Below are 20446 nucleotides of genomic sequence, written 5' to 3'. Positions count from 1 at the left end.
CACCTTGTTATGTCTAACTATTTAATGATGCTCAGTTTGGTTTCTGCAGGGCCACTCAGCTTCTGACCTTATTACAACTTTGATCCAAGTGTGAACAAAAGAACTGAATTCAAGAGGTGAGGTGAGGGTGACTGCCTCTGACATTAGGGCACCATCAAGGGGCAATAGCAAAACTGGAATCAGAGGATAAGCTGTGTGCTAGCTGGTGTCATATCTAGCACAAAGTAGCATAATGTGGTTGTTACGGAATTTAGGAGCAGGAATCAGCCATTTGACCCTTTGAGCCTGCTCCACCATTGAATATAATCATGACTGATCATCAACTCAGTACCCTGTTCCTGCTTTCTCTTCGTATCCTTTGATTCCTTTCGAACAGCTATATCTACGACTTTCTTAAAAGTCTTGAATGTTTATGCCTCAGAGGTTCCCTGTGCTAGAGAATTCCATGGGCTCACCACTCTCTGGGTGAAGAAATTTCTCCTCATCTCTGTTCCAAGAGGTCTACCCCTTATCCTTAGACTATGATCCCGATCCTGAACTCTTGGGTCATGAAGACCATCCTTCCTGTATCTACCCTGTCTAATCCTGTTACAATTTTATACATTTCTCCGAGATCCTCATTCTTCTAAACACGAGTGAATGTAGACCTAAGCATTCCAGTCTGCCCATGGACGTTGCTTCCCTTATTCCAGGAATCAGTTTGTAAACCACCTTTGTACTCTCTTAATAGCCAGAACATTGTTCCTCAGATAAGGAGATCAAAATAGAACACAATACCCCAGGTGTGCTGTTACCAATGCCCTGTACAGTTGTAGCAAGACCCCTTGCTCTTGTATTTCTCACTATGAAAACCAACATACCATTTGTTGCCTTCACTGCCTGCTGAACTTGCAAGCCTACTTTTAGCAAGCAGTGTACAAGGACACCCAAATCCCATTGCACCTTGCCCTTTCCCAATCTAGCCCCATTCAGATAATTTACCTGCCTGGTTTTGCTACTAAAGTTTACACATTTATTGTCATTGTACTGCATCTACCATGTATTTGCCCAATTAAATTGTTCAAATTTTAATGAATATTCTCTGTATCCTCCTCATAATAAAGCCTCCCGCCCAGTTTTATGTCATATGCAGACTTGGAGACATTGGAGATGCATCGTTTCCTCAGCTAAATCATCAATATATGTGGGCAGTCCCAGGTTGTGAATAGGATCCATCATTAAGTCTGCTTGTAAGTCGATTTGTAAGCAAATTGGAACACCATGCAGGGCAACACAAAATAGCTGTTCTTAAGTGCAGGCAACATTCATGTGTCATATCTTTTAAAAAAAAATTACGCACCTGTATGGGATTAGGTCTGTAAATTTGAGTGTTCATAAATGAAGGACGCCCTGTATTGTAAATAACTGGGGTGCAAGCACTGATCCCTGTAATACCTCACTAGTCACTGCCTGGCACATGGAAAAAGACCCATTGTTCTACTCTTCATTTCTCAATCCATTTCAGTACATGACCTCCAATTGTATGTGTTTTAATTTTGCCTGCTAATCTCTTGTGTGGGACCTTATTGAAAGCCGTTTGAAAATCCAAGTAAACCACATCTACTGGCCCACCCATATCCACTCTACTAGTTACATCCTCAAAGAATTCCAGCAGATTTGTCAAGCATGACTTTCTCTTTGTACATCCATGCTGACTGTCTGATCCTGTCACTAACGTCCATGTGCTCTGTTATTACATCTTTTGTAATTGATTGTGGAAAAATGCTACAGTCCATGTCAAGTTAGCTAGTGTATAATTTACTGTCTTCTCTCTGCCTCTCCTGAAGAGTAGAGTTTAGATTGGCTACCCACTAATGCTTGGGACTAGTACATCTACTATTTTTAGGGCCATTCCTGAAGTATTCTGAGTTGAAGATTATTGGGTCTTGGGGATTTATCTGCCTGTAATTCCATTAGATTTCCTGCTAATTTTAATTTCGTTCAATTCTTCCTTCCTATTATACACTAAGTTCTCCCATACTTTTGTGATGTTTGTATTTTCCCTTGTGCAGACAGAAGGTTGGCACAGTGGTTAGCCCTGCTGCTTCACAGCACCAGGGACCCGGGTTCGATTCCACCCTCGGGCAACACCTATGTGGAGTTTGCATGTTCTCCCTGTGTCTGCATGGGTTTCCTCCCCACAGTACAAAGATGTGCAGGTTAGGTGGATTTGCCATGCTAAATTGCCCATAGTGTCCAAAGATGCGCAGGCTCGGTGGATTAGCCGTGGAAAAAGCAGGGATATAGGGTAAGGGGATGAGCCTAGGTGGGATGCTCTTCGGAAGGTTAGTATGGACTTGTTTGGACCAAATGTATTCTATATAATAAAAAAAACTAAAGTATGTACTTAATTGACCTGCCATCACTTCATACCCCATTATACATTTCACTGATTGACTGTAGGGGACCCATGTTAGTCTTCATTAAACTTATTCTCTCTTCACATACCTATAGGCTTTTACTATCTATCTATACGTTTCCTGCAAGCTTACCCTCTTTCAATTGCCCCTCTTTGTCTCCCTTTGCTGTCCCCAATCGTTTTGGCGAACTTGTAAGCCTCTTCCTTGCTATCCCTAATTTCCCTTGCTAGCCATGGTCTGACCATATTTCCCATTTTCTTTTTATGCTGGACTGGAATGAATAACCTTATAGTTCGTCCATGAGGTCTTTAAATGTTTGCCATTGGTTATCTGCCTTTAACTAACAATCCCCAGTTTTTCATAGCCAGCTCGCACCTCATACCAATGTAATTTTCTTCATTTAATTTCAGGACTCTGGTCTCAGAAACAACTACGTTACTCTCTATTGTAATGAAGAATTCTACTGTATTGTGGTCAATCTTCCCTAAGGGTCCATGTACAATTAAATTGTCCATTATTCCTTCCTTGTTACACAACATTCAGTCAAAGATAATAATTGACCTCTAATGAAGAGTCATAACAGACTTGAAATGTTACTTGTGTTTGTCTCTTCACTGATCCTGCCAGATCCACAGAGTTTCTCTGGCATTCTCGTTTTTTTTTGTTTCAGATTTCCAGCAGTTGCAGTATTTTATTTTCATTGGAGATGTTATACCAATTGTTGTATGCACCTAAATTACCCAATGGTTCCATTTCTAAACTAGTGCAACCACATGTTTTTCATTTACTACTTTTTGTTAGTTACTCCTGCTACATATACCATTTTCTTAATTGTGATTACTCCCAATTTTACCATCTTTTCCCTCCTTTCCAGTATAATACAAATTTGGACTCGTGACATAACCCACACCCTCCACCTTTTCCAAAACTTTCAATTCCCTGGCCCCCGACTTCTTCTTGGATGTATAGTCACTGTACACCTGTATCCCCCACTCGGAGGGCTTAAATGCCCTCCACTTCTTCCTCTCCCGTAGGCACAACCAGTCCCCTTACACTGACATACTCATTTGCTTGGCTAAACTGGTCCTCACGCTCAACAATTTCTCCTTCGACTCCTCCCACTTCCTACAGACCAAAGGAGTGGTCATGGCCACCCACGTGTAGGATTTGTGGAACAGTCCCTTTTCTATAAATACACCGACACCATTCTTCACCTCTTCCTCTGCTACATTGATGACTGCATAGGTGCAGTTGACTTTTCTGCTCCTCAGATGCTGTCTGACCTGCTGTGCTTTTCCAACCTCTCACCTACAGACTCTGGCTTCCAGCATCTGCAGCCCTCGTTGTCTCCATTGGTTTGAACCATGAAAGTAACAAACCTAGCATGCTGTCAGCACAAACCCATCTAAACTGCTAATATTTGATTGCCCAAAAGCAATGTTGTAACACTCATCAACTTGATATTTGCTCTGTAAAAATGGCTAATAATAGAATTATGGCTAATAAAAGAATAATGTGAGTTAGCGATTATAGATTTATTGGCATTTGGTCTCTCTGGCACTTTGTCATGCCTCAAGACTTTGAAGAGTTCAATCAGCACATCTAATTTCTCTGTTGTTGTGAAGCATTGCTTTGCAGTTTTTGTATTACAGAATCATGACTATAATCACTAACCGTAATTCTTATGTTCTGTTCACATTAAATTGGTTTTGGAAAAAAGCTCCTAAATAACATTTGCTGGTGTTTTTAACATTTCTTTAAAATGTTTTAATTCAGAATCCCAGACTTGCCTGTTCAACTGCTGGGACATTATTTAACAGCTTTAGATTAGAATTTCACAACTTCTTTTGCAAAGAAACAATTTTCATAGCCTGAGATGTTACAAATCCAAATGCTTTTTAACAGCAACAGTTGATATTTATGTCTTATCTTTAGTGAAGTAAAACCTCCCAAGGTGCTTCACAGGAATTAAGCAAAATTAAATGCAAATTGTAAGGAGGTAGATGGCCAAAAACCTGGTCAAACAGTTGGATTTTAAGTTGCAGCTTAAAGGAAGAGAGAGAGGTTTAGGGAGGGACTTCCAGAATGTGCGGCTTAGGCAGCTGAAGGTCTTGATCAGTGGTAGTACAACAATTATGACTGGGGTTAGTGGCAAGACCTAAATTGGATGAACACAGCCATCTCCACGGTTTTTCGGGTTGAGAGCAATTGCAGAGAAGTGGAGGGATGAAGCTACGGATGAATTTGAAAACCAGATGAGTGTTTTAACATGAATGTGTTGTTTGACTGGCAGCCACTATAAATCAGTGAACATAGGAGTGAAAGTAATGCTGCAGGCAACAAACATTTGGATGATCTCAAGTTTCAGACTATAATGAGAGGGTAGAATATGGCAGACCAATCGGGAATGTGATGGAATAGTCAAATCTAGAGGTACCAAAATCACATGTTTCAGCAGCAGATGAATTAAGGCTCGTCTGAATTCGGGATAGCTTAGAAGTAGAAATAGATGGTTGTTGTGATCGTGCAGACAGACCATAAAACATAGGAGCAGAAATTAGGCCATTTGGCCCATCAAGTCTGCTCCATCATTCAGTCATGTCTGATAAGTTTCTCAAATCCATTCACCCGCTTTCTCCCCTTGATCCCACTTGACAATCAAGTACCTATCTATCTCTATCTTAGATTTAGTCAATGACCTGGCCTCCATAGTCTTCTATGGCAATGAATGCCATAGATTCATCACTCTCTGGCTGAGGAACTTTTCCTTATCTCCGTTCTTAAAGGTCTTCCCTTTACTCTAAGGCTGTGCCCTCTGGTTCTAGTCTCTCCTACCAAAGGAAACATCTTCCCAACATCCACTCTGTCCAGGCCGTTCAGTATTCTGTAAGTTTCAATTAGATCCCCCCCACCTCATCCTTCTAAACTCCATCAAATATAGACCCAGAGTCCTCAAACGTTCCCCATATGTTAAGCCTTTCATTCTGGGATCATTCTCGTGAGCTTTCTTTGGACCTGCTCCAGGGCCAGTACGTCCTTCCGAAGGTATTGGACCCAAAATTGCTCTCAATACTCTAAACGTCGTCTGACCAGAGCTTTATGAAGCCTCAGGAGTACTTCCCTGCATTTATATTCTAGTCCTTTCGAAATAAATGCCAACATTGTACTTGCCTTCCTAACTACCAACTCAACCTGTAAGTTTACCTTAAGAGAATCCTGGACTAAGACTCCCAAGTACCTCAACCCTTCGGATTTCTGAATTTTCTCCCCATTTAGAAAATAGTCTATGACTCTATTCTACCTACCAAAGTGCATGACATGACACTTTCCCATGTTGTATTCCATCGGCCACTTCTTTGTCCGCTCTCCTAATCTGTCTAAATCCTATTGCAGCCTCCCTGCCTCTTCAGTACTACCTGTCCCACTACCTATCTTTGTATCATCTGAAAACTTAGCCAGAATACCCTCAGTTCCTTTATCTAGATCATTAATGTATAAAGTGAAAAGTTGAGGTCTTAACACTGACCATTGTGGAACACCACCAATCACTGGCTGCCATCCTGAGGAGGACCCTTTTATCCTCATTCTGTGCTTTCTGCCAGACAGCCAATCTTCTATCCAAGCTAGCACCTTGCTTCTAACACCATGGGCTCTTATCTTGCTCAGCAGCCTCCTGTGCGGCACTTTGTCAAAGGCCTTGTGGAAGTCCAGCTAGATAACATTCGTTGGCTGTCCTTGGTCTAACCTGCTCATTACTTCCTCAAAGAATTGTAACAGATTTGTCAGGCATGCCCTCCCCTTGATAAAACCATGCTCACCTTGCCCTATTTTACTGTGCAGTTCCAAATATTCAGAAATCTCACCCTTTACAATGGACTCCATAATTGTACCAACGACCTGGGTCAGTCTAATTGGCCTGTAATTTCTCATCTTTCCCCTTACTCTCTGCTTAAATAGTGTGGTTATATTAGCGATTTCCCAGTCCTCTGGGACTCTCTGGAGTCCAGTGATTCCTGAAAGGTCACCACTAACGCTTCCACTATCTCGTCAGCCATTTCCTTCAGAACTCTGGGGTGTTGTTCATCTGGTCCAACTAATTTATCCACCTTCAGATCTTTTCAGTTTTTCTAGCACCTTCTCCTTGGTGATGACCACCAATCTCACTTCTGCCCCCCAACTCTCTTGAATTTTTGGGATATTGCTCATGTCTTCCACTGTGAAGACTGACACAAAGTATGTATTCAGCTCCTCGGCCATTTCTTTGTTCCCTATTACTACTACTCTAGCATCTTTTTCCAGCTGTCCAGTGTCCACTTTTGCCTCTCTTTTGCCCTTTTATTTATCTAAAGAATCTCTTGCAATCTTCTGTTATATTACGGGTTAGCTTACCCCTCATATTTGATCTTCTCCCTCCTTATTTCTTTTTTTGTTGTCCACTGTTGGTCTTTGTAGGCTTCCCAGTCCTCTCGCTCCCCACTGCCCTTCGCCACATTATATGCTTTCACTTTTGCTTTTATGCTGTCCCCAAGTTCCCTTGTCAGCCATGGATGCTTCATCCTACCTTTGGTATGCATCTTTTTCCTTGATGCATTTTTGCTGTGTCTCCCGAATTAATCCCAGAAACTCCTGCCATTGCTGTTCCACCATCTTTCCTGCTAGGCTCCTCTCCCAGTCAATTCTGATCAGCTCCTCGCTCATGCCTCTGGAGTTGCCTTTATTCAACTGTAATACTGTTACATCTGATTCCATCTCCTCCCTCTCAACTTGCAGAGTAAATTCTGTCACGTTATCGTCACTGCCTCCTAAGGGTTCTTTCACCTTAATCTCTCGTATCAAGTCTGCCTCATTGCGCAACACTAAATCCAGAATTGCCTGGTCCCTGGTGGGCTTCACCACAAACTGCTCGAAAAAGCCATCTCGTAGACATTCCACAAATTCCTTTTCTTACGATCCACTACCAACCTCATTTTCCCAGTCCACCTGCATATTGAAATCCTCCATGATCACTGTAACCTTGCCTTTCTTACACACCTTTTCTCTCTCCTGGTGTATCTCCTGCCCCAAATCCTGACTACTGTTTGGAGGCCTGTACATCACTCCCATTATGATTTTTTTTTAATAAGCATTATAGTTTCTCAACTCTACCCCCACAGATTTTACATCATTTGACCTTACTTCCTTTCTTGCTATGGTTTTAGTTTCATTTCTTAATAAGAAGGCAACCCCACCACCTCTGCCCATCCGCCTGTCTTTTCAATAGGATGTATATCCTTGAATATTTAGCTCCCAGTCCTAAGCCCCTTGTAGCCACGTCTCCATGATGCCCACCACGTCATACCTGCCAATTTCAATCTGTGCCACAAGTTCATTTACCTTATTTCATGTACTGCATGCATTCAGATACAACACCATCTCTCCTGTATTGACCATCCCTCTTCTCATTGTTTATCCAGTGTGTTTGAAGTTTGATTCCTAACCCTTTCCAAACACACTGTCCTATTTTCTGTGCTGGAGACTTTAATAACCTCACCTGAGTTCTTTCCTTTTGTTTTTTTTTCATATTTCTCCATGCGGTTGAATCTACCCCCACAGATGTTAACCTGCTCCTTTGTGTCCCATTGGCCATTATACTCCATGGAGTTTTACCCTTCCCCACCAACCCTCCCCAATCCCCAACTTTCTAGTTTAAAGAGCTGTTGACCAGTCTATTTACCCTTTTCACTAGAACGTTGGTCCCAGCTCGGTTCAGGTGGAGACTGTCCCAGCGGTACAGATCCCTCCTGCTCCAATACTGATGCCAGTGCCCGGTGAAAAGGAACCCTTCTTTTCCGTACCACTCTTTTAGCCACATGTTTACTTCCTTTATTCTTGCGTCCCTATGCCAATTTGCACGTGGCTTGGGCAATAATCTGGAGTTTGTAACACTTGAGGACCTGTTTTTTAATTTAGTTCCTAGTTCCTAAAACTCCTCCATCCCCCACCCACCCCAAACAGGTCCTCTATCCTAGTTTTGCCTATATTCGTTGTCCTGACGTGGACCACAACTGGATCCTTCCTCTCCTTTTCCAATATACTTTCAAGCCGTTCAGAGATGTCCCTCACCCTGGCACCGGGTAGGCAACGTATTATGCGGGACTCTCTTCCCTTAAAAATGTTGCTATCTATTCTCCTAATTATAGAATCCCCCACAACTACCACCTGGCCTTCAGCTCCCTCCTCTTGAATAGCCTCCTGCACCACGGTGCTGTGGTCATTCAGCCTGATCCTCATTCTCACAGGGAGCAAGTACCTCTTACCTGTTGGACAAGGGCAAGAGCGGAGGCTCCTCTGTTCCTGAATACAGGATCGCCCTACCTGCCTCACTTGCAGTCACACCCTGCTGTCCTTGGCCACTGACTGAATTTGTGGTACTTAACCTACCAGGTGTGACTGCCTCCTGAAACAGAACGTCCAGGTAACTCTTTCCCCTCCCAGATGTGCTGCAGTGTCTGAAACTCGGACTCCGGGATATGATAGTCAGAAGCTCATCTCTAGCTCGAATATCACATCAGCAATGCAAATAGTCATTGACAGTTAACCAGAAAAGGGCAGTGAACGAAAAAAATACTGTTTGAAGCAGGAACTGAAGAAAATGGCTTCTCCCATATTTAATTGGTTAAAATATCTGCTCACGCAATACAGGATGTTGGACAAGAAAAAGTAATGCCCTGATTTTTTGGATTTTCTTGTCAGCATGTCAAAATGTAAATGAGAGATAGATGGAGCCTACCAGAGATAATAGAGGAGTGAGAAGAGAAGCCTTTGCAAGTGATACTGGCTATTTTTAAAGTCCTAAGAATGGAATCAAGTGACACTTAGCAAGATGTTGGAGGAGGATGATGATTTCAGCCACATCAGAAAGCTACAGACAGTTTGAGAAGGAATTGAAAGGATACAAGCTGTTTAAGTAGTGTAACAGGGATGGAAACTTGATTGGTTGGATTTATCCAAACATAGATTTCAGGGAAAGATGGAATGAATTTGAGAGGGGCATCATGGTCAAAGATTTTCAAGAGGAAGTGGAGACTGGAGATAGGGGTGATTGTTTGCAAGGATGTGTAACCTCCACTACCTAGAAGGACAAGGGCAGCAAATGCAAGGGAACAGTATCATCTGTAAGCTCCCCCTCTAGGTTGCACAGCATTGCAAGTTGGACCTATCCTGCTATTTTTTTGCTGCTGTCACTGGATCAAAATTCTGGAACTCCCTTCCTCACATTACTTGAGTATATCTGTGCCACGTGGGCTGCAAAGGTTCAAGAAGGCAATTCAGCACTACCTTTTCAAGGACAGTTAGGGATGGAAACAAATTCTGACCTTGCCTGTGATTATCACTTTCCATGAACGAATGAAATAAAAGGTGAATGGCAACAAGGTTTGGTGTTTGAGGAAAATGGTGATGACAGCAAATATAAAGAAGAGGGGGCTGACACCTGAAGAAAGAGGATCATCAATGATGTCGGCGAGTGTGGAGCTTAGGAGGGGAAGATTAATGGCCACTTAATCAGTGAGAATGGGACTAAGGAAGCAAGAAGTGGGTCTCGTGGAAAAGGTTATTTTGAAGAAGGGGGTTGGGAGAAAACTAGAGTTTTCTCAGACCAAAGGGATCAAAGGAAATTTGACCCTGTGGGATAGCGGAAGGGAAGAAAGTATCACAGGCAGCTGAACATATTGTCCCAATCTTACTTACAAAGTCTATGAGCTTCTCTCACTTATTCTTGTAGGTGATGATGGAAGGGATGGGGGAGACAGGTCTAAGAAGCTGGTTTACAGTAGAGAAAGAAAGACCGGAGTGCCAAGGGTTTAGCTGTGCTTTCTAGGTTGATCCTTTGCAGATTGAACAATTTAAAAAATTCTTGTATAAGAAATGAAAAGGTAAGGAAGTTGTGTTTGTACTTGGAAGTATCATTTGAGTGAATATTGTTGGTATTAGTTATGCTGGTTGCAGAGTCAGGAAAGGGCCCGTTGAAAAGGACAAATTAAATTCTGATAATCTAATTCAGAGACCCGCATTGTTTTAACAAACAGTTCTTTGCAATGCCCAGTTCTAGACTGCTCATTACTGCTCAACTCTCAGTGAAGGATGATGACCACATGCAAGAGTAAGCAACAGTGTGTGAAAGACATAGTGAAAGAAAGGAAAAAGTCATATATTGAAGCATGTGAGTGACAAGGTAAAAGGCACCCAGGTGAGAAATTTACAAACAAATGGAATAGATCAAGGTGGTCAAAATGATGCAGAGACAATGGGATGCAGAAGTGAAGTTTGGAAGGTCACGTGAAGTTAGGACTTAGTAGGTGATGAATGGAAAGGTTATGGGAATATTAAAACATTTTTGTTATGACCAGTAAATGTGAGTGATCAACAAAACTCTAATTCAGATGTAGAAAAATACCTTAGAGGAGGAAAGAAAAGGTCACATTGTGTTCCAGTTGATCAAGGCTTTGTGAAATAGATATGCTTTAAGAAGGCTTTAAAAGTGATGGTAGGAGGTTTTTAGAAGGTATTATGAGATAATACAGCAGAGACAGGTTCTGTCACCAATGGTGAGTATAAGGTATGATAGTTGCATAGAAAACCAAAATCAGAGAATAGAAGATATATGAAGATTGGAGGAGGTTGCAGGAATAGGAGTGAGGAAAAGAAAAAAATCTTAGAGGAATTTGTAATGAGCGGAGAAGTTTTATATTTGTTGGATTGTGGGCAGAAACTTAAGATGTATCAATAAAAACAGGATAATAATTGATTAATCAAGATGTGGAGCTATTTTTACAAACTGAAGTTTAATAAAATTGATACGTAACTAAATGGAGCTTATCAAGCATACATGGGCAGAACAACAATTTGTATTAATACTTTCTTGAGTTATGAATATGTCTAACTTAATTCTTTACCATTAGAACTCATCTATAGTGTTGCTTAACTATAGTGTTTTGAAAATTGCCTAGGTGATAACATTGAGCAGGTAATGGTTAAGCACAGGAACATTTCTAATAGAATTAATGCATCTGTCAGCTTGGTAAAACCAAATAGTTTGTTTTCTTCAGCCACTTATCTGGAATTTACATTGGGTGCAAATGATGTGGTTACATCTTTCTTGAGTCTCACCTGACATCAATACACTTCGTGGAAGATTAGAATTCTTTTAAATCTGTAATGAGCATTAGCAAATCCAAGTAGACATTCACACTAACAATCAAGTGAGTGTTTGATCTTTCCATTGCAACAGGAGAATGCAACTGTGAAAAAGTGACGAGTGATTGAATGTAACTGAACTCCTCTTGAAATAATCAGGAAAATTATGATTCATTTGTTCTGTTAAAAACGCAAATGTAATTTTCTTTTAAGGTTTAAAAACCTGTTGATTGTGTAGCTTTAAATAATAAAGGTCATGAACTAATTTATAAATAATCAGTAATTGAGGATTCAGGGTTGTGCAGTACCCTTGAATCAAAAACTTGAAAGCTCTTTCTTTGTCAGTGGGTATTAACAAGCTAGCCTTTGGTTGTCAATCCTTTTTAGCAGGTCTTTTGACCGTGTTGTTCTCGAGACTTTGAGAATGTGCATGTGGTCAACCGTAACGATGCAGTTAGAATGAAAGGCTTGTATGTCCACCCAGTGTGCCAGTATAGCTCAGTTATGACACAGATACAAATGATGCACTCATTGCTCTTCATTCACAGTGTGGATTCTGCAACTGTCGATATAGCGGGAAGGTGAATTTCCTTTAAATCCCAGGACGGGTTAATTTGCTACAGGGTGTTCTTAGACCTTACTTTGAAAATTATATCTAAAATGCAAAGCCAAGTTATTTACTAATCTAGCATCTAAAATGAATTTCCTTTTTTGAGCTGGAAGAATTTTTCATTTAGGTAGTTGCAGAGAAGTTGTCTGTTTGTTTTGCTTGAAAGTATGGTTGTTCTACGCAGTGATGTATCTGTTTTTACGTACCTGTAAAGTTACCATCTCTCTCAAATTTGAAATCATAACCCTGATCTGGAACTTTTAGCCTGTCCATGCAATCATTCTGTCCCGTTACACAAAAGGTAAGAGGAACATAAACAAGGTGTGTTCTTAGCATCCCAGATTTTGGCTCAAATAATAAAAGTCATGAACTAATTTTGTAAATAATCAGCAATTCCAGGTGGTAGTAGACTGAGTCATGTTAGAAATTGTTTCTTCGCTCAACTGGATGGGGAAAGCAACCAAAAATAGTTTTGACATTTAGTCAGGAAGAAATAGAATTATGATACTGTCTGTGGACTGGTTCCACCATGGCCAAGAGCTGTAAATTGCACTTAAAAATCAGCAGGCAGAAAGGAGAAACTCAACATAACCTCTACATAAAGAGATAGGTTGGTCTTACATTAAATGTTTTCAAGAAGGAGTTAGATATAGCTGTTGGAGCAAAAGGAAACAAAGGATATGAGGAGAAAGCAGAAACAGGCTATTGAGTTGGATGATCAACCATAATCAAAATGGTGAAGCAGGTTCAAAGGATCAGAGAGGCTACTCGTGCTCCTATTTTCAATGTTCCTATGTTCCTATATCTAGCGAGCAAAGCCAGCTGTATGGTGATGATATTGGTTAGAGATATTTGTGTGATTAATATTCATGCTTGTGTATCTTAATGCCACTCAATCACTGTTAAATTATTGTGCAGTTGAAGGGTAATTTGTTTAATTGACTACAGTTATGCTTGTGAATTTTTTTTTTCTGAGAAGTGTTCTTTTCTGTTACTTTCCAACACAATACTTCATACAGTCATTTCAGGTCAATACTTCATACAGTCTGAATTGTCTAGGTGCTTTACCTTAAGCCTTTTTGAAGCTATAGGAAACTGAACTTCACTCTGAGCAAAGCAAAAAAATGTACAGCCATATTGAGAGATAACAAGGTGTAGAGCTGGATGAACACAGCAGGCCAAGCAGCATCAGAGGAGCAGGAAAGCTGACGTTTCAGGTCTAGACCCTTCTTCAGAAAAATCTTCAGAAAGATTTTTCTGAAGAAGGGTCCTGCTCCTCTGATGCTGCTTGGCCTCCTGTGTTCATCCAGCTCTACACCTTGTTATCTCAGATTCTCCAGCATGGGCAGTCTCCACTATCTCTACAGCCATATTTAGTCTTGTTAAACTTCGTTTTCCATCTGTGTGTACAATAGTAGGATGTTGCAGGAATCACATCAGTGAATAGAAATATCCTTTTGGTAACATTATACATTTTATTTGTATTGATAATAATGAAGTCAAAACAGTCGTTTAGCTGTTGGGCACAGTTGTTGAGTATGATGCTAAATTTAATCTGTATCCTTTTAATCACTATCCAAAACCGTATAACTCAATTAAGAACTGAAAAAGAAGTGGAATAATTTAAGTATTATGTGCAAAAAAGCTACATTATCAATAAATTTGAATGAGTTGGTTTAGTTTTCCAGCAAACCAATTTTCAGAATTTTTGGAGTTTCATTAGAAATACTAATGGAACGTCGCCTTGAAGACCCATTACTAAGGATTAGATTTAACCACTCTGGTGTTCATTACAACTGCTTCACTGACTTCAAAGTTTAAAGACCTCTGCAAAAATTAATAACTTTCCTACAAATGGTTGAAGAGGGAAAATGCTGAATACTTAATTGATGCAATAAATATTATTGAGCCTCCATTCATGTTGGTTATGTAAATTATGTAGGATTTATTGATTTATAACACTTTTTAATTTATCAATGTTCATTTTATTACGTAGAATTCTGTTCTTGACAATGCAATAATCTGATTACATTTTAAAGAGTAATAACTCAAGAATTTTGGAAATGTAGCTGTCTGAATAATTTGAAAGTGTAAACCATGTGACTAGACAAGGGAATACTTAAAATCCTAATAGAGAAACAAAATACTGGAAATCTAAAATAAAATCAAACACACTGTGAATACTCACCGGGTCAGGCAGGATCTGTGGAGAAAGAAAAACCACTGAAGTTTTAGCTTGATGGCCATTTCAATCATGTCAGAACTGAGTTCTGTCAGAGGGCCACCAGTCAGCCTGAAACATCATTTCTTCTCTGCTGCTTAAAGCCCACTCTTCTCCAGGTTCTTGATTTTCAGAGAGGTGTTCATTATTAATGAATAACCTAAACTTTCAAGCTGTTATAACAACTACAATTACATGTCCAGTAACTATCAAGATATATAGGATTGATTTGAAACTGGAAATTAGTGTTTGAATGCCATAATGCATTAATCTCTGCTATGTGATGATAAGAGATGTACTATAACCAATTGGTATCAGGTCTGAATCCTTGCATCTCTAATAGCTGATCTGGTATTTGGACTGCATGATTTATTGTATTTATAGTAAAACAAACCAAATATCATTTTTTTGTGACTAATGAAAGAAACATTTTGTTTTGAATACAGAGGACAGAAAAGATTTTTGTGGAATTTAACCATGGAGAACTTCTAGAATTTTACAACAAGGTGAGTACGTTCTTTGTAGTACATCAACAAATTGACAGTTTACTTTCATGACTTTACAACAAGCATAAATAATAGCATGTTTGTCATTTTTGTTGATTGAATGTTCGACTTGGTTTAAGCGTGCCATCTGCCTTAAAGAAAGTCTTTGTAACTCCCTGATAAGTGAGCTCATTTATTTGGAGAAATGTTGGGGGCTTAATGTCAGACCCTAGTTTTAGAGTTATTCAAAAGGCTACCACCACTCAGTTGAGGGTGCGTGCCTGGTAATGTTCTTGATCGCTTGATACCAGCTTGTCGTACACAAGTGGACTTTTGGTGAGTCTGAATCCAGTTGAGCTGTAACTCTCGTCCTTCCCTTTCCTATCAGGATGGAAGCTTGTTGAAGTGCAATTCAACAAGTGCTAGAGGCACTTCAACTAAGTGGTCATCATTTAAGTTGAGCCTTAGCCGTATATATCAGTAGCCTACCTGATTGGTGGGGATTTAACAGTTGACCTTTATCCTGTTTGCATTGTACATCTTGTATATAATAATTTATAATGTTAGTGATGATCAGGAGCTAAAACTTCAGTTGATCTTCTCAATTCAAAGGTGCTAAAGTAGAGTGCATTGCCACCACTAAAATGGAGATTAAGTAACTGAGTGAAAACTAAAGATTGAAATTGATACTTCCTAATATGCATAACTCAGTAACTCACAGGGTAATCTAATTGAGTGAATGGGGAAACTTGTGGAGTTACTGTCTACATTTACTTTGAAAAGTGTCACTTTTCAAGATGTAATACCAGAGATCAAGTCTGGAGAAGCCAGATCAAGTCTCACTCCTCTCAGCTCCTAGTTTATACTAAGTTAGAGGTCGGAAATACATTGAGAATAAATTCTGATGTGCTATTCTCTATCATGACATGGTTACAGCTACATGCTACCAAATGCAGCTGCGTACTTTAACTGCTGAAATCCGTCATAAGCCCTTCAAATAAGCATTAGCAGTGTCTGCTGACACCCACAGCTGTGGGAATCTGTACATACATGCTACTCTAGAAAGACCCAAGCACAATTCACCCACTATTTCATCGCATAAAATCTACATATTATGTCATACACAAAGGCCACACTGCACACATGCTGAGAAGAGGGCTTTTGCAATCGGGTTCAATGGTGGGGAATGAGGATGTTGGATGGGGGGGAGAACAATTTTGGGGTTGGGGGGTGGGTGGTGCAGAGAGAGCACGAAGGATAGTGTGGAAAGAAGAGCATGGAGGGTGGCAGATGGGGGGACAGGAGAGGATAGTGTTGGGGGGGGAGGAGAGGACAGGGAGGTGAGTGAGTGAAGAGGAGAGGACAGTCGTCTGGAGAATCGAGAGGAGAGAATGGTCTGGGGAGAGGAGAGGAGACGAGACAGTGGATAAAGGATGGTGCTGTCAGGGAGAGGAATGGGTGGAGGATGGGATAGAGGGATGTGAGGATGAGAGATGGGTGATTTGAGAACGTGTCATGGGTGGGGGTCATCATCTTTCTTCTGCACTGCGTGCCCCCCCCACCCCACCCCACTTTTCCCCAGGCTGCCTTTTAAATGCTTATCTGCAAACTTAATTGGTGTTGTCAGTAAATGCAATCATATGTAAAAACCAAAAGAACTGCGGATGCTGTAAATCAGGAACAAAAACAAAGTTACTGGAAAAGCTCAGCAGGTCTGGCAGCATCTATGGAGGAGAAAACAGAGTTAACGTTTTGTGTCCGGTGACCTTTCCTCAGAACTGCTGATGGCTGGGAAAATGTCAGTTTATATGCAGAAAATAGGGAGGTGGGTGAGGTAGGGAGTAAACGATAGGATAGAGCCCAAAGAGAGAGAAAGACAGTTGGACAGACAAAGGAGTTGCTAACGATCAGGCTGGGAGGGTGAATAGTTGTTAATGGGGACTGTTAGTGACTAACAACAGGGGGTGTGTAGTGGCAGGCTATGCGGTAACAAGGCCTGGTGTGTGGGTGGGGGGCTGGGACATGGGAGAGTTTAGGCCCTAAAATTATTGAACTCAATATTGAGTCCGGAGGCCTGTAGGGTCCCCAAGCGGAAAATGAGGTGTTGTTCCTCCAGCTTGTGTTGGGCTTCACTGGAACACTGTAGCAAGCTGGAGGCACAGATGTTGGCCAGGGAGCAAGGTGGTGCATTGAAGTGGCAGGCAACATGTAGTTCAGGGTCTTTTTTGCGTGCAGAATGTAGATGTCCTGCGAAGCGGTCGCCAAGTCTACGCTTCGTTTCCCCAATGTAGAGGAGACCACATTGTGAGCAGCGAATGCAGTAGACTAGATTCTTGGAAGTGCAGATGTTGCTTCACCTGGAAGGTATGTTTGGGCCCTTGGATAGTGGGGAGGGAGGAGGTAAATGGGCAGGTGTTGCACCTTCACCGGTTACAGGGGAAGGTGCCGTATGGCTGTGGGGAGGTGTTGGGGGTGAAGGAAGTGTGTGGATGTGGATGCTGGTGGGATGGTAGGTGAGGATAAGGGGAGCCCTATCGCGGGAGGGAAGAGAAGGGGTGAGGGCAGAAGTGCAGGAGATGGGTCGGACCCGATTGAAGGCCCTGTTGACAATCATATGTATTTGACACTTGGGAAATGAAGAAGGAGGACTTGTATTCATGTAGCACTTTTCTGAGCTGCGTCTAGTGAAACACTTCAGTATGATTATTGCTGCATTATTGAACATAAAGCAGTGGATTGTGCACTGCAAGCTTCACAAACAGCGATGTGATAATCTAATGCTGCAATGCGCTCTGCTGTGAGGACAGCCTGGGCCTTAATTTAGTGTCTCCCTGAAAGGCAGTCCCTCCAGAACTGCAACACACTTTCTGTATTACACTCGAGCCAGGCGTTTTCTTTGTTCTCGTGTTGTAGATTGGGACTTGAACCCAATAACTTCTGACTCCGAGATGAGTGTGCTATCAAATCATGCGATCAAGCCTTGACATTTTTACTAGGAGCGTTGAGTTCATCATGTGCTATTCAAGTAAAGCAATGCTGAAAGGCAAATAGAGTATGAGTCACTCTGAACTGGTTACTTTTCAGATCTCAGACACTGTCTTCCTTTCCTTTCCTTTTGCTCTCCTAGTTCCTTCTCTTGAGAGACATAACACCTCTCCCTGTAGCATTTTTTTTATTCATTCATAGGATGTGGAGGTCCCTGGGTAGGCCAGCATTTATCGCCCAAACCAAATTGCCCTGAAGACAATGGTGGCCTGCCTTCTTGAATCACTATCGTCCTTGGGATGTAGGAACACTCTCACAGTGCTGTTAAGTAGGAGGTTCCAAGATTTTGAAGCGGCGACATTGAAGAAACAGTGATGTATTTCCAAGTCAGAATGCAGTGAGACTTGGTGTGATAGTGTTCCTGTGCATCTACTGCTCTTGGCTTTCTCAGTTTTAGAGATCATATGTTTGAAAGGTTCTGTCAAAGGAGGATTGATAACTTACTGAAGAGCACCTTGTAGATGGTAAACACTGGAGGCATTATTTGTCAATAATGAAGGACGTGAATGTTGAAGGTGATGGTTAGGGTGGAAATCAAGTGGCTGCTTAACTCTGAATGATGTTGAGCTTCTTGTGTTGTTGGAGCTGCACTCTTCAAGTCTACAGTATTCTGGAAAACTGTCTCTCTTTTCGGTGTATGTAGAGTCTCAGTTTAAAGTTGCCACTTTTTTAACATCATTTTGCTTTAACATTGCATTACTATGACCAGAAATCTCATTAAGTATTGAGATTCTAGTGTCTTCAGGGACCACCACTCCACCCCCTCACCTAGCATTTTGATAGTGGCGATTCAGTGATGATAATACCATAGCCATCTTCCATTGTGCGAGGTATGACTGGACATCAGAGTATTTTCCCCTTGATTCCAATTGGTTTCAGCTTTGCTATTGGGCTCCCTTGTATTATTCTTCGTCAGCTGCTGCCTTGACATTAAGGGCAGTGGTCTAAAGCATTCCTTTTCCACAACAAAATACTTAACTCCTGTCTCAAAGACTGCAGCTTCGATTTGTCTTCTCAACCTAAAATTTAAGGACAATGGATTGTTTTAATGAGGACTCGTTGCCACTCATTTTCTAATCAGCAAGTTATCCTTTACAGTTTTTGATGTCTAATGTTATTTTAAAATCTAATTGTGTTAAGCAGCAAGTAATATGAGTATATTTTGTTTGGGACTGTGCCTTATAGACACTTAAATATGAAGCAAGTTGGATTTATTGTGCTGGTTCAAATTCTGTTAGGATTGTATTGTTAGGAGTTGACCTTGAGAAAACTGAATAAAAACATTGGCTTTCTGCATTCCTGGTGTTAAACAACAGTTGTGGGAGCATTCAAAAGCATAGACGTTAGCTATTATACACTAATGTTTGTTTCTTTTTTATCTTCTGCAGTTGGAAACTATACAAGCACAACTGGACTCTCTTACGTGACTCATAATTTGAACAAGAAATGGTCTTCCAAAAATATATCTGTCAGCTGTAGGTTGAATAACTAAAGAATTTTCATAATAATCGTTGTTGGAGAAATCGAATGAATTGATTCCATTAAGTATCACAGCATAGCTGTAAAAGTACCATTTTTGGATATCTTTGCCAGCCAATGAATCTTGAATTTGACAAATTGTTACATAACATTCAATAGCACATGAGCTGAGTATCAGCTACCTAAATACTGCCTTGTATTGATTTAGGATTATCAATGTCAATTAAGAACATCCTAATAATTTCACCATGATGTGATGTTTGGATTTATGAATGGAAGATTGGGCAAGAATGTATGTTGTTTGAAAATAAAATTGTGACACAGCTTTAGAACGGTTTCAGCAGCAATAATGGTTTCCATTTTCATTGTCTTGTGAAGACCGGAAGATGGATGAACTTAACGTTCAATTTACTGTTTTAAGTATTGCAGCTTATTAAGCTTTTGTGATAACATTGTATACATATCTATTATTAATGAATTCCATGCCATTAATACAGCAAACCTTTCTACAATGTTACACTTAATAAAGCTAATTTTTTTGTTCTTGTAATTTGTGATATTTTCAATGTTAAGTAATGGCTAGAATATAAATGTATTGAATCGCCCTGGTTTGTATTGTCTGCTGAATTAAGATACCTGAGTAACCACGTTCGATTGTCAATGGTAATGAACTTTCAGGCTTAATACAGTGGGATTGAAATGCAAGTTTTGAATAGTTCCTTGCATAAGCTGAAATAAATACAGAATTGATGATGTACAGTGTGGATGTTTTAGCATGTGTCATGACATGATATAATCCATATAATTGCTGTCAGCATGAAGCAAGTTATTGTCTTACACACTTGCACACATGCAAATACAATGGCCAGCTGGCTTATAGGTGACCTTTTATGAGTAGTGTTAATAATTCTTCATTTCATTCTGTGCGATGTAAAGAACAGCGTCTATCCTATTTATGATGCGTTCTTATTGGATCTTCAAATATTATTTTCTTTATAATCTCCTGTCTTTTATTGACTTTCTAAATAGCATA

At 40.6% G+C, this 20446-nt stretch overlaps 1 long non-coding RNA gene across 1 annotated transcript in view; it reads left to right on the top strand.

The window, feature by feature from the left end:
- LOC109911637 overlaps positions 1 to 20166 on the top strand; it is a 31189-nt gene extending 11023 nt beyond the window's left edge. The window contains exons 2-3 of the long non-coding RNA XR_002258043.2: positions 14851 to 14910; positions 19323 to 20166. This is a non-coding gene — a long non-coding RNA (uncharacterized LOC109911637). The remainder of the gene's footprint in view (positions 1 to 14850; positions 14911 to 19322) is intronic.
- Positions 20167 to 20446: the final 280 nt, after the last annotated feature.

The sequence above is a fragment of the Rhincodon typus genome, chromosome 3 (assembly GCF_021869965.1).
Source record: "Rhincodon typus isolate 14 chromosome 3, sRhiTyp1.1, whole genome shotgun sequence".
Taxonomy (NCBI): domain Eukaryota; kingdom Metazoa; phylum Chordata; class Chondrichthyes; order Orectolobiformes; family Rhincodontidae; genus Rhincodon; species Rhincodon typus.
The sequence above is the reverse complement of the archived record's forward strand: the minus strand, read 5'-3'. Positions and strand labels throughout refer to the sequence as shown.